This window comes from Peromyscus maniculatus, chromosome 6, assembly GCF_049852395.1.
Source record: "Peromyscus maniculatus bairdii isolate BWxNUB_F1_BW_parent chromosome 6, HU_Pman_BW_mat_3.1, whole genome shotgun sequence".
Lineage (NCBI taxonomy): Eukaryota > Metazoa > Chordata > Mammalia > Rodentia > Cricetidae > Peromyscus > Peromyscus maniculatus.
The window spans coordinates 96,781,146-96,796,631 of NC_134857.1; the positions used below are offsets into that span (position 1 = coordinate 96,781,146).

General features: G+C 41.0%; 1 pseudogene; it reads right to left on the minus strand.

Moving 5' to 3' along the window:
• Positions 1 to 9,999: 9,999 nt before the first annotated feature.
• LOC102929115 (histone H2A.V pseudogene) lies at positions 10,000 to 10,663 on the minus strand (annotated as a pseudogene).
• Positions 10,664 to 15,486: the final 4,823 nt, after the last annotated feature.

Sequence of the window (15,486 nt, forward strand, 5' to 3'; positions counted from 1 at the left end):
AGAACCTATCATTACTGAAAGAAAAGCCATGGCCTTACAGTGACCGACTCAGACAATTTTCTTAAGAGACTCAGGATAGCTTACGAGGCTATCTGTGTACTCTCTTTAGCAGCATAATCACAAGGAGCAAACACACTTGGCAAGCATTTCCATCCAGTCACTCTGTTCTTCTCCAGGACCAACTTCTCTTCAACCTTTAGAGTCATAGTGATAAGGGCTAGGCTGCTGTCTGTCTTGTTGGGCTTACCTTCCTGCCTCCATCCCTCTCTCTTACCCTTTCTCCCTCCCTCCCTCCCTCTACTACTTCTTTCCTGTTTTTATTTTTTTTTGAGACAGAATCTTGATGTACAGCTCCGACTGCCCTCAAACTTGCATCAATCCCCCTGCCTTGATCTCCCGGAGTGCCAGCCTTCTGTCTTACTGAATTTCTTTCCATAAGAATTTATGAGATGTAAATTAGCATGCTGCTAACATTTTGGAATATGCCTGGGTTTATAGCCCTATTTCAGAAGAGGGGGTCTGTGGTTACAAAGTGAAGGAAAAAGTATACATCGTTATACCATATATGTAATTGGGCTGTAAGTTCGCAATGTATAATACAAAATACATCTATATATCCATAGATCAAAAGACTGAGATAAAAATGTCCGAATGCCCCTTACATGTGTAAGTGAAGGGACTCAGAACAATTCTACTCTGTTTTAAGTATATTTTTCTGCATTTTCGAATTAAAAAAAAAAAAACTATGTAGTCACACCCCAACTCCCATCCCCAACTCCAGTTTGAGAAATGCGATGCATTCCATCCATATTTTAAAGATGTGTTCTTCCGAAAGGGCTCTGATGGGGTGGGAGGTAGCACATAGCCTCAAATGGAAACAATTTTGTTTGTGAGAGAATTCAGCTTCAAAATGGTGAGGCGCTTGTCTCTCTGATGCCATGGCAACCAGAGAGAAAGCACAAGGTCAACAATGGTATGAAACGCGCCTCAGGAGTGGGTAAGGAGGCAACCTTGGGCTTCGATTCCTTCACATTTCCCCGAGAACAGAAGGTTGCATTGTATTTCCACCGCTGGCGTCATCATTTTCCAGTCAGAGAGCTGCCATAAGAAGGAGCCAATGGCAGCAACGACCTCTTCTGTATGGAGCTTTGGCCGGTCCCCCAAAGCATGCCTTTTCTCTATGCTGTTGTTCTTCTCTCCCCGACATCCTCACATTTGGTAATTTTTTTTTGCAGTGAAGCTTCTTGGTTTACTATATACGTTTCTCTCAGGTCATCCCTTGACTGGTTTGACTGACCGGAACAAACAAACCAGCAAACAAAACCTAACCTCAAAACCTTCCCCACTGTGTAGGGCTTGATAATGAAGTTCCTGTCAGTTGCTTAATGGAACAGTAGAGTACATGATGTCAAAGTCATCTCCGTGAGTACTGGGGACTACCAGCCCAGCCCAGGGGGCCTGACTTGGCAATGCCTTACAAGGTTGGCATTGCATAGAACATTTTCAGTAGTCACCTCGGCTGTCTTGTTTGACCATCACTGCAGGTAAACTGAAGGTGTCAGGCTGGTATAGGTAATAAACAGATTCAGATAGGTTGAAGAGGTTTTCTGCTGTCCATCCCTCAGGTGCCTGGCTGGGCTCAGGGGCCAACATACCAGCACATCCTGAAGTTTCTGTGTGACACTGCACATTTCTGAGACTGAGTGCTGACCGTGAGTGCTCAGGAAGGAAATACACAATTCTGCTGGGCTGAGAAATTTGTGATCTTGATGGAGTCTACTGCTTTCCAACTTGATGACAATGGTAATGGACTGACTGTCCTTGGTTAAATTTATTTAGATTAATTCAAGGTTTTAATTAGAATATTGCCAGATTGGATATATAGTTACAGAGTCCTTAACAAACTAAGTTCTTGTTGCTAAGAGAGAAACAGCAACTAGGAAGAAATTATGTAAGAGGATACAAGAAGTATTCTGGAACAGAAGTAATTGTGTTTACGAAAGTGACCTGGGAATGGGGGGCTGATTTTTCATAAGATGTGCAAAGACTTGGGATAGGGTATATTTTGTTATTTTATAGTTCCTCAATAAATGTTAGATTATACATGGCTCTATCATCTATCTATCTATCTATCTATCTATCTATCTATCTATCTATCTATCTATCTATCCATCCATCCATCATCTATGTATGTATGTATGTATGTATGTATGTATGTATGTATGTATGTATGTATCTATCTATCTATCTATCTATCTGTCTATCATCAGTCATCTATTTATCTACAGTCCTACTGTGCATCCATCCATCTATCTATCTATCTATCTATCTATCTATCTATCTATCTATCTATCTATCATCTATCTATCTACTTATCTATCATCCTATTGTCCATCCATCTATCTATCATCTCTTTTACTACACATATTTTATTTACTTTCATTGGTTCTGAGTTTTTATTTCTATATCAGTCTTGGCTGACTGGTATTCTGTCTGTGTATTTAATTCTTGACATGCTAAGTATGTCATATTTGTTGAGTGGACAAATGAAGGAAGGAAGGCTTGCAGTGATATCTGGTGTTTAATTTGCCTTTATTTTTCTGTCCAAGGATAGAAACTTTAGATGACATGTCCACCAGGAGTGGACAACAAAACTTCACTGGTTAGACCTCCCTTCTTCTAATTTCTAAATTTGAGTCTTACTGTGGGTGATCTTTTGGAGGTAAGAGGTCAAACGCAGCAGTTACTTCCTCCTCTGAACTTGTGGGCATTTGTAGGACGTTTTCATGTCTACATCGTCTCTGTTACTGGTCCACACACGTGTGTTCTCTTGACTCTAATGACCATAAGGTGGCTAACCAGAAAGTAGATAAAGTAGGCCAGAACCGGAACCAAGTCAACCTGCAAAGGTCCATCTATAGCGACCTTCTTGTATCTGTGATGTCTCACTTCCAAAAATCTCCACCGACTTTAGAACAGTGCCACAAACCAGGGACTGAGCATTCAGAACGGGAGCCCAGGGTATGTGGGAGGGTGCGGGGGTAAAAGAAGCATTTCAGATTGGAATGCTAACAGAGCCTACGGCTGAGCAAGACAGACAGCAAGCATGTGTTCCCTGCTCTCCTTTCTGCCACTGCAGAGATTTCCTTTTATACTTTTCCTGGTACCCAGTATGTAGCAGGGGAGTGATGCTCCCTCGTGGAAACCAGAGCCAGGGCACCGTGCTGAATTCCCATGATGCTTTAGTGTGAGAGCTCACGACCAGCTGCTTGTTAGCTCCGGAAGTTTGGGACTTCTGACTCAGAGCAGCAGCTGCTGCTTTTGTATTGGGAGAAGGCGATGGGAAGTATTTTTTTTTTCTTACTTGACATGACAGTGAACGTAAATGTCTCTCAAAGATGGGAAAGAACAAGCAAACAGATGAATAAACAGAAAAAAGAAGATCAAAAGCCCAGGTACCCCATACATCTAAAGAGATGGGGTTTCATATTTTAAGACGTGGAAACTGTCTTCTGTGCGGGATTACTCTTGCATTTCCAAATGTAACCTTGATGTTATTGTCACAAAACTTACTGTACTAAAGACCAGAAATTAGAGGACTCAGTGTAAGCTAGAAACCACATTCTTGGATTGAAGTTATTGCCATTTAAAAATTCTCAAAGCTGTAACATTCTAATTTTAGTATTTGTTCATCTGCAGGATTTCAGGATTTTATTCTGTTGTGTAAATGACAGTGTGATAAGGCCTGCTCTTACTTGTTTATTCATAATGCAAGCTGTCTTTCTCTGTTTTACGTCATCTAGTAGAACTGAAACACAGAAGATTAAGATGCTGGTAGCATAACTAACTCTCTCAAGGACCACGGGCTTCATTTTAGTTCCCATACTGAGTCCTGGTAGGCATTAATATCTAACACATACTCTATTTCAGAATCTAAATCGCCATTTTTCCAGCACTGAAATAGAGAAGTAGTCAGGAAGTTGTTTCACGAACTCAGGAACTGGTGTGGGATGGCTCAAGGACGAGGTTTCCTTTGAGAAGGAGTAGTTGTTAGCTGGTTTGAGGTCTCAGAACACTGTGTCAGGGAGAGAGTTTTAGAACCAACAGATGCAACACTTATGTGTTATGCCCACGTTACACATTTGAACACTATTCTATTTCATCATCTCAGTACTTCTGGAGACATGCATTATTATCTTTACTGAGAAGTATATTCATGCTCAGAGAGGTTAAGAGGTCACTGGCATTGCATATAGAAATTCAAGGAAGGGCCGGGCGTTGGTGGCGCACGCCTTTAATCCCAGCACTCGGGAGGCAGAGCCAGGCGGATCTCTGTGAGTTCGAGGCCAGCCTGGGCTACCAAGTGAGCTCCAGGAAAGGCGCAAAGCTACACAGAGAAACCTTGTCTCGAAAAACCAAAAAAAAAAAAAAAAAAAAAAAAAAAAAAAAAAAAAATTCAAGGAAGGTGGGCATGGTGGTGCATACTGCGATCCCAGCTCTCAGAGGCTGAGATGGGAAGATGTTGGGTTTAGGCTAATCATGTCATATGGTAAGGAAGGCCTGTCTCAAAAAAATCAAAAATAATGGATGGGAGATGGCTCAGGCACTAAAGTGTTTGCTTCAAAACATGAACACTTGAGTTTGATTCCCAGCACCCATGTAAAAACAAAAACAAAACAAACACAAACAAACAAACAAACATACAAAACAGGCATGATGGTGCATGCTTGTAAACCCAGTGCAGGGGAAGTGGAGACAGGAGGATCCCTGGACTCGCTGGCCAGCTTGTATAGTTGACTGGTGAGGCTCTATCTCAAAAACTAAGTTGGAGAGTGATGAAGAAAGACACCCAACATTAGCCTCTGACTCTCTGTACGCCAGTGTACACAAGCACTCATGCACACACATACACAAAATCCCTAAATGAAAATGCAAAAAAAGGAAAACCAAATCAAACAACAACAAAGCCATATTGGGGTCAGATTGGTGATAAACTAATTGGTCCTTCATGTGTTGCTGCTGTTGCAAGCCAATGGAAGCATTTTCAGACCTCATGCCTGACCATATAGCCCCACAGCTTTACAAGAGTCAGTTCATGGTATTGTGGATTTTGCCTTGGGAAAATGGACTTGTAACCATGCATTTTATATCAAAATCTAAGTTTCTTCAATGGAACAAAGCCCAGAACCACTGGTGGACTGATGAGATAAACCCAATCAATCAATTATCCCCTTAAAGGTGCAAGGACTCCTTTGTCCCTCTAAGTTCTCTGTAGTTACTTGTATGTTTGTTTATTTTGGAGAAAGGTTCTGGCTGGCCTGGTTCTTCCAAAGCCCAGGCTATCCTCAAACTCATGATCATCCTATCTCAACCTCTTAAGTGCTGGGATTATAGTCATGTGCCATCATGTCTGTTCTAGTTTGAAAAAAATAACAGCTTCCATAAACACAAAAGTATCACATGCTTACTCATCAAGACTGAATCTCTCCTAATTTGTCTTTGCTTCACACTTGGGGGAAGGTGGAAAGGCAATGGAAAAACAGTTGTGAATGTACAGAACACTCTGGAACTTTTTTTTTTTTTAACAGCTGAAGATGACCTTGAACTCCTGTGTCCACCTTCCAAGTGCTGGAATTACAGGTGTGACCACCTGGGTTTTAAAATATTTCTAGGCTAAATGAGTTAGAAGGTGTTCCCTTCACTTCTGTCTTCCCTCTAACGACCTTTCCTCAAGAATTTCTGTGTAGGTCAGTGGTTCACACCTGTGGGTCGCAACCTCCTTTTGGCAGTTGAACAACCCTTTCATAGGGGTAGCATATCAGATATTCTGCAAATCATATATTTACATTACAATTCATAACAGTAGCAGAACTACAGTTATGAAGTAGCACTGAAAATAATTTTATGGTTGGGGGTCAACACGACGGGAGGAACTGTATCAAAGGGTTGCAGCATCAGGAAGGTTGAAAGGCACTGGTGTAGATTGTAGCCGAGCATATGAAAGTTTGGTATGTGTGTTCTTAGACTTATAAAACATTCTTAGAACTTCTTCTGCAATGCATTATGTATGCACAGAAATGTTCCTGTTTGTGAAGTCGGCATAGGACTCTATTCACGCCCTTAGATTAAAGCTTGCCAGAGTGTGTTTCTGCGTTTTCTGTGATGATTAATTTTACATGTCAGCTTTCTGGATTAAGGACTACTTAAGAGAGCTAACACATTGCTTCTGGGTGTGTCTGTGAGTGATGTTGGATGAGACTGGGGTGTGAGTCAGTGGACTGAGTTCAGAGACTCGCCTCAATGCAGGTGAGCACTATACAAGGCCCAGAGAGACTAAAGAGGGGGAAGGGCTAATTCTCTTTCCTTTCTCTTGGGTATCCGCCACCCTTCTACCCTTGAACATAAGCACTTCAGGGTATTCTGCCTTTGGACCCCAGGATTTGTACTTCATAACCTCCTGAGTTTTTTAGGCCTTTGGCTGTGGACTGAGAGTTACCATTTGACTTCCCTGTGCTAAGGTTTTTAGGCTTCACTGAGCCATTCTGCAATTGTCCTAGGGTCTTCACCCCACTGACAGTCTGCTGTGGGACTGTTCAGCCTCAGAAATCTAATGTGCCAATTCCCCATTAATCCCAATTCTTAGATGTATGTATGGATCTATGTATATATGTATGCACCTATCATTCATAAAATAGCTATCATCTGTTACTTATTTACCAACCAGTCTATCACCTATCTATCCACCTATCTATCTATCTATCTATCTATCTATCTATCTATCTATCTATCTATCTATCTATCTATCATCTATCTTTTTATCATCATCTATCATTTACATATCTATTATGTCTCTGTTATCTATCCAGCTACCTACATCTATCTCCCTCCATCTATCTACCTCTATCATCTATTCACCTTATCTATTTATCTAAGATCTGTCCATGTATAATCTAGCTGTCAATCAGCTCTCTAGATATCCAGTTATGTGTGTAATATGTTGGTTCTGGCCCTCAGAGAATGCTCAAGAATACATTTCTAATTTTGCTTTATTTTATTTATTTCTGCTAGATTTAAAACCTCTCACCATCATTATTTGTTTTAGCTGCTCTTCTGTTAGCTTAAGCTTTATAAATTTAAGGTCAAATTGTTAGATGTATAAATGAATAATTATGGTCTTTGCAGTTACTTTTAATTTAAAATATTTTATTATTTAGTGTCCACTGACTTTCCTATAAATTATTTTATTTTAAAAACGTTTGACTGTTTGAAACACAAGCTTTTCATTTAGTTAATATTAACATGATACCTGTTTTCAAGCCCCCTTTCCAAATTTTCTGTATACTTTCATTTTAATATGTTCACTCTAAACTGAATATACATATTCTTGATAGCCAGTTAATATGTCATTTATATTATTATGATCATTGATTTATTGATATATCTGGAATTTTCTACTATTTTACTTATGTTTTCTGGTTATCATTTTTGTTTGTTTCTTTTCCTCCTCCCCTCTTTCTCTTCCCTTCTCTTTTCCTTTCCCCCTCTCTCCTTCCTTCCTTCCTTTTGCTCTCTTCCCCCTTTCTATCTGATGATCAATTTTTCTGTAACCTTCCCCCTTTGATCTAGGAGCTAAATTTTATACAGATGCATTCATGTATGTGTTACATATACACACAAAATCATATTTAATTATACGCTGACAATCATTGTCTCTCTGCAAACACAGACCCTCACCTATTTAGAGTCTATAAATATTCTTAGTCTCTGAAAGCATTTTACTCAGTGTCCTCAAACCTTTATAAGGTATTGTCCTGTTATTTTCTGGAATCCTTTGTTACCTGTAGGAAACATTCTGACAATGAAAATGTTTAGAAAACATTTTAGGTATTTTCTCTTTATTTAGTGTTTAACAGAGGCTTTCTTTTGTCATGAAATACTTTTTTAATTGACACCAATCTATCTAAATACATAATTTGTCTTAGTTAATTTTGTTTATACTTATCTTGTTTTTTAAATCAGTAATTGTGGTCTTTGCAGACCATAGTTAAAATTAAAATTAAATTTTTAATTTAAAAATTATTTTATGTTTACTTACATGTATATCTTTGTGCCATATGCATGCCTGATGTCTGAAGAAGCCAGATGGGGAAATTAGACTCCCCAGGACTGGAGTTACAGGTGGTTGGAAGACACCATTAGGTGCTGGGAATTGAACTCTAGTCTTCTGGAAGAGCAACAAGTGCTCTTAGCCACTGAGCCATCTCTCCAGCCCAAACCTTCACAATTTAAAAACATGTGTCTGTGATCTTCCAGAAGGGCATTGCTCCTAATATACGTCCACTGGAATTTCTCTTAGGAGCTAGAGACTTCCCCTTTCTTCTTCACAGCTTTTCACTTCTCTTTCATATTACATGCTTTTAATCACACTTTGCTAACTTGCCACATTTTAGAGGTGTTTAGACTTTGACAGTTTTGAATTTTCAAATTAAATTTTAAGCACAAGCCAGATGTACTGGTATGGACTAGTACTCCTTCTATTTAGGAGGTAGGGGAAGGAGAATCATGAGTTGAGGGCAAGGCTGTACTGCATAAAGAGATGCCATTTTTTTTTTTTTTTTTTTTTTTTGGTTTTTCAAGACAGGGTTTCCCTGTGTAGTTTTGCGCCTTTCCTGGAACTCACTTGGTAGCCCAGGCTGGCCTCGAACTCACTGAGATCCGCCTGCCTCTGCCTCCCAAGTGCTGGGATTAAAGGCGTGCGCCACCACCGCCCGGCGAGATGCCATCTTTTAAAAGAAGTATTTCAGTGTATCAATTTTTATACTAGCTCATCTTATTTTTTTAACCTTTCCCCAAAAAGGTTTACATTAAGAGGATATGGATTCTTTAGCTACCTTTGGGAATTTTTAGATACTTCAGTTTGTGTGTGTTTCATCTAAAGCAGAATTTCTCAACACAAGCTCTATTGACTTTGGGGTCAGCTTCTCCTTTGCTGTGTGAGGTTGTCTTCTGTATGCAAACTGTTCATACAAGATCCCATGGCCAATGACCAATGCCTCTGTTAGTCAAGCCAACAGAACTATCCATATACATTACAATTGTTCCTTGCTTGGTAAAATCTTCCCTAGTTAAGAACTACTGATGTAAAGTGAATTTATGAAGTGTAGATTTCTACAAAACAACTTCCTTCTCTTCTTTCCATTTCTTCTCCTCTTTCTTCTTCCTCTTTTTCTTTTTTCTCTCCTCCTCTTCATCATTGCCATCACCATCATCATCATCAACATCACCATCACCATCATCATCATCACCATCATCACCATCATCATCATCAGTGCTAAGGCTTAATCTAGGACCTCGTGCTTCTTAGACAAATATTCTACTACTGAGCAATATCCCTAGCCTATTTAAGTGTGAATTTTCTTTTATGCATTTAGAAATTTGGTGTGTTGAGTAATTCTCTCATACTCTCTACTTTCTGGAAGCCACTGTCCCTGACCCCTGCTCAATGCTCAGCACCACCTGTTAAATAGGTGGCCAAGAATCTTGTCCCATGTTGATATTAAGGATACAAAACAAGGCATCCTGTAGCTACAACTTGGTCAAAAGTCTAGGTATGCTTTTTTTTTTAATCTCAAGGCCACTCAACTTTCTGCAGGCCTTTAAGTTGTCAACTTGCATGTGGTAGCTTTTCTTCACTTTTTTTGATATGACCTTTATTGAGCCTATCTACCAGTAGAAATAATGTCTGTACGAAATCAAATGTTTGTTGCTATAACTTCTGCATCACAATTAAAATCCAAACAGTTTTTTAAAAACAGTCAACTCACTCAAAACCCACTACTTCAGAATCAATAGCTTCTTTGAAGCCACAGTAACACTTAAATATGGTTAAGACCCGAATGCAGAAATTTGGTTGGTTGGAAGGCTAATAAAGCCTCCAACTTACTCAAATAGAATTGCAAAAGGCAAAATTGTGTTTTTCAGAGATACAAACCACTGGAATCACTGACACTGGACATTAAGGTTAAGAATATTTAGAGTCCGGAGATAATAAGGAATCCAGGCATCCTTAGCAGTCTTCTGTTGTCCTTTCTTCCCATCAGAGACTTGTGGATGTGTGAGAGGACACCACCACCAGCAATTGTAGCCTTGATCAGAGTCCAGTTCTTCATCTCCACGAACAGCAAGTTGCAAGTGGCGAGGGGTAATACGCTTTACCTTTAAGTCTTTTGATGTATTTCCTGCCAACTCTAGTACCTCTGCCGTGAGGTACTCCAGGATGGCTGTGCTGAACACAGAGGCGGTTGCTCCCACACGTCCGTGGCTGGTTGTCCTAGATTTCTGGTGCGGATGAATGCCACCCACAGGGAACTGCAAGCCTCGGCGGGAAACCTTTCCAGGGTCCTCTCCAGCCTTACTCCAGCTATCTCCAACCGACCCTATTGAAGATCTAACAAGCAAGCAAAGAAGAGACGACACCAGGCAGATGTACAGCCAGATCCCCACAGCCACCCCTCTGTCGTACCGCGATTCAAATGGCCTTCTTCACTGATTTTTAAAACCTTGTTTCATACAATGAAACGTTTCCTGTGTCCCACCTTCTTCCTTGTTGCGAAAGAACTGAACTCACTGTTTGCACTTGTTCGGTGTTGGGAAGGCTCTCCATTTCGCAGTGCTGTTGGTTCTGTTCCAACGGGGTGCTTCCTTAGTTTGTAAGCATGGCTCTCTCTGTGTCTGTGTCTCTGTCTCTCTCTCCACCCTTTAATAGTTTTGTGGTTTTGGTTCTCTTTCCATAATTTCATGAACCAATAGTATGGTTCGAACAAAGGTTTAAGTTGATGGCGGTGGAGCACTCTATGAGATTAAAATTCTTAAACCTTATTAGTACTTCAGGAAATCTGAGACAGTGGCTTGGCTTGAAGTTTCAGAGTTATTTTTCAATGAAGAATAACAGTTCTGCCCTTAGAGAAGCTCCAGTCCTGGGCTGATGTCTGAGCAAGAGGTAGATACTTACCATATTACTGTAAAGTGAGAGCACAGTGCCCAGGGGGACATCTGGGAGGTGGAGGCTCTCCACCTACATAGAGAGACACCATATTTTAAAATATGATAGTTTTAAAAAAATTATAATGTTTTGGTGCATCTCATGACATTCCATCATCCAGACTGGAAAAGCAGGTAGACAAAGGTGAGCACAGAAGAACACGGACATGCCAACAGAAGCTGGTCTGTTCTTTCCCTTCACCTCTGGAGGAGTCACTTTCTAACAGACACTTACTGTTATTCTTGTTTTCTTAGGCAAGTCATTCTCTAAGGGTTGGGGTGCCTTGTTTCACTTGTGTGTTAAAAGGACCTGTGAACTGCAGTGTGGCTTTCTGACCTTCAGAAGCCAACATTGCTCATGAGTAGCAGTGTTATTGGAGACCAGGCCACTGCCAAGACAAACTTCCTGTCTTCATGACTCTATATTTTTCCAGCTTCACAGGGCTTCAAGTCTTACATCCAAGGCATTTTGAAGAGCAGAGAACTACTTCCCTCTCCCCGGGTCTGCAGGGGAGTGGCAGCACAGTGTTCTTCTCCAGCAAGTTGTATGCTAGGTAGACATCACTGCCTCTCCTGCTTATTTTGTTTCCTAGTGCTCTCAGAACAAAAGCGCTGATTGTCAATCACAGCTTCAGTGCATTGTGGCTGCAGGGAAGTGCTGTGCACCTTTAGAAAATGTGATCCTGTATTCCCGTAAAGAGACCCTAATCAAGCATTTAAATAAATTAAATATTTGGTAAATGATGTAATGTACTAAATTCTCCTGACCTTGTTCAAAGGCTTGTAAAGAGCATAATGCAATTTATTTTGTTCTAAACTCTTATCTATTACCTCGGAACACCTCTTACCACACCTTTAAAATCTTTTGCCTTCCATTATAGTTATCTACACCTTAGGTATCTTGTTTATTGGATCGTAAATTCTTAGTAAATTCCTCTCTTGTTTAACTCCTTGTTCAACTTTAACCTGGTTTAGTCATAGGTAGGAAGACAGGCTCTTATTATGTCTGTAAGAAAAGAAAAAGAAGGTGGTATGATGTGATGGTACATGTTTGTACTCCCAGCACTTGGGAAGTGGAGGCAGGAAGATCAAGAGGTAGAGGCCATCCTGGGCTACATGAGACCTTGTCTCAAAGATATGGGTGGAAGGTAGAAAGATAACTCAGCAGTTAAGAGCACTCGCTGCTCTTCCAGAAGACTCAGATTTGGTCCCTAGGACCCACATGTCAACTCATAATTGTCTGCAATTCTATTTCCAGGGGATCCAATACTCTCTTCTGGACTCCATGACATTGCATATATATGTGATGCACATATATATATGCATGCAAAATACTTATTTATTATCTCTATGTCTCTCTGTCTTTCTCTGTCTCTGTCTCTTTGTCTCTGTTTCTCTGTCTCTGTCTGTCTGTCTGTCTGACACACACACACACACACACACACACACACACACACACACACACACACACACACACACACGTGCCCCTAGAGAGAGGATCATACACGAAAGGGAAACTCTCCCTAACCCTTTTATCACCTGCACATCCTGTGGTGTTAACATATATATGAGCCTTTTTCTGTCCCATTTATATTGTCTTCCCACCTCTCTCTCTCTCTCTCTCTCTCTCTCTCTCTCTCTCTCTCTCTCTCTCTCTCTCTCCCTCCCTTTCTTTCTCTCTCTCTCTCTGTTTGTTCATGGTGTGAATTTCCCATATGGAATTCTATTAGTTGATATCTAGCCACAAAATCAGAGCTGGTACAAGTGTTATAGACTCAAGGTTTTATCATGGGGAGCAGACATTTAAAAACTGTGGGAGGAGTTGGGTGCGTGACTGTCACAAAGGGAAGGAAGTTGGGGCCTGGGAAGAGTCACTAACTGTTCCCTTTAAAGTATTTGCACAGGTGAAGCCAGAGTTTGTAGGAAAATCTGAGAAGCTGGGCATATTCAGTCACTCAAGTGGATGAAGACAGAAGCTCATGCAAATATCTACAGAAATCTGCGGTATTCATGTAGCTATGGTATCTTGTGGGAAACAAACAGCTTCAAATAAGCAGGAGCCACATCGACCAGCAGTTAGAAAGACAGGCTGGGTGCAGAGTGAAGGAAAGCCAAGAGAAGCTGGAGCCTGGTGGTCAGTTTTGCATCTCGCCCTCACAGTATCTCAGGACAATGACATCCAAAGAGCAATGCCTGTGACGTCACTCTTATCTGCCAAGCCTTATGAAAATTTCTGTTCCAGCAAACTCTAATCTAGAATCATATCAGGAAGGTCTTTCTGGAAACTTTTACTCCCAACTTATTGATAATGATCTAGTGTAGTAATAATGTAGTAATACCACCCATAGAGACGTCCTACTGAAATCATATTCAGAATTTAGGAGGGAGCTCAAAAACATCCAGTTCTACACATACTGGATCATCTGGTACCTTATTGGCATTCAGCTATGGTTATCATCTTTATTCCACATGGTCTGTAGTAGTTTGAGGAATGCCTCTCATAGTCTCGGGTATTTGAACATTTGGTCTCAGTTAGTGACACTGTTTGAGGACAGCTCAGTGGTCCAGCCTTATTGGGGGAAGTGCCCCTGATGGTGGGCTTTGTAATTAAAAGTCTCACATCATTTCCAGTTTTCTCTCTCTGCTTTGTGTTTTCACTAAAGGATGTAAGAGCCGGGCGGTGGTGGCACATGCCTTTAATCCCAGTACTTGCGAGGCAGAGGAAGGTAAATCTTTGTGATTTCAAGGCCAGCCTGGGCTATGGAGTGAGTTCCAGGAAAGGTGAAAAGCTACAGAGAGAAACCCTGCCTCTGGAAAAACAAAAAACAAAAAACAAAAAAACAACCTAAAGGATGTAAGCTTCCAGTATCCTGTTCCACCGCATGTCTCCTGCTCAGTGCCATGCTTCCCATTGGATGGACCCTTATCCATCTGAACTGTAAGCCTAAATAAAAATTCTTTCTTCTGTAAGTTGTTGCCTTGGTTGTGATGTTTTACCACAGCTATGGAAAATTAACTCATACAGGATCCTTTCACCACATGGCTTAACTTGCCCTTACCAAGAGAAGTGACTTCTGGGTCTTTATCCTGTCCATCTGGATTTGATCAGTTATTGTGGGAGTAGTGCTTGGTGCCTTCTGAGGTTAGATTAGAGAAAAGATACAGCTTCTGTCCCTTCTTCTGTCTCAGGGTGCTTGCCTATGGAACAGAGCTACCTTTTGAAAAGAAGCTTGGGTCAAGAGGAGAAGCAACATGTAGATGTGCTGGTTCTTGGCCTTTGACTCTCCGAGAAGAGACTCAACCACCTTTAACAGAGATGAGTCATCTCACCTGTACCCAACTCCTTACCTACAGAACTGTGGGGAGGTAATAAATCATTTTTTTTTAAGTCACAAGTTTGGGTGGTGAGTTAAAAATACCAATAGATAACCGGAACAGACAACTCTGAAAAGTGCCATCTGCTCTCATAATCATCTACCTTCATTTTGCTATCTTCTATGGTTTTGCTCCCTTCCAGCTCAGAAAGATTAAGTAAAACATTTACAGCTATTGAAAGTCATTTGAGCCAATGATACTCTGTTGGTATATTTCCCACCTTGTGCTGGCTAGTCCTTTTTTTTTTTTTTTTTTTTTTTGGTTTTTTGAGACAGTTTTTCTGTGTAGTTTTGGTGCCTATCCTGAATCTCACTTTGTCAATTTGACACAAGGTCGAGTCATTTGGGAAGAGGGAACCACAACTGAGAAAATACCATCACAGACTGGCCTGAGAACAAGCACGTGGGACATTTTCTTGATCAGTGATTGAAGTGGAAGGACCCAGCTCACTATGGACAGTGCCACGCCTGGGCTGATGGCCCTAGGTGCTATAAGAAAGCAGGTTGCACAAGCCATGGAGAACAAGCCAGTGAGCCTCCTCCATGGCTTCTCTTCCTGTGTCCTGGTTCTTGTCTTGTTTCACTTTCTGCCTGACTTCCCTCAGTGACGGGCCATTACCTAGATCTGGATGTCCAAGCTGAAACAAACCCTCTTCTCTCCGACTTGCTTTAGTCATGGTGTTGATCATGACAATAGGATCTCCTGGAAATTGGCACCTTATTCATGGGGTATTGCTGTGACAGACTAGCCATGTTTGTTTGGGGAGGATTGTGGAAGGACTTTGAAACTTTGGACTAGAAAAGCCATTTAGAGCTCAATAGTTGGCCACCACAAAACAATGTTTCATGTTGTTTCGTTTTGGCATTTTTTGTCTTAGTTGGTTTTTGATTTTGTGTTTTAGGTTTTGTTTAAGAGAGAGAGAGGAAGAGGGAGAGGGAGAAGGAGAAGAAGAGGGGGAAAGGGAGAGAGAGAGAGAGAGAGAGAGAGAGAGAGAGAGAGAGAGAGAGAGAGAGAGAGATGAAGTTGAGTCGGAGAATGGGGAAGGTGATGAGAATCTTGGGGGAGTTAAGA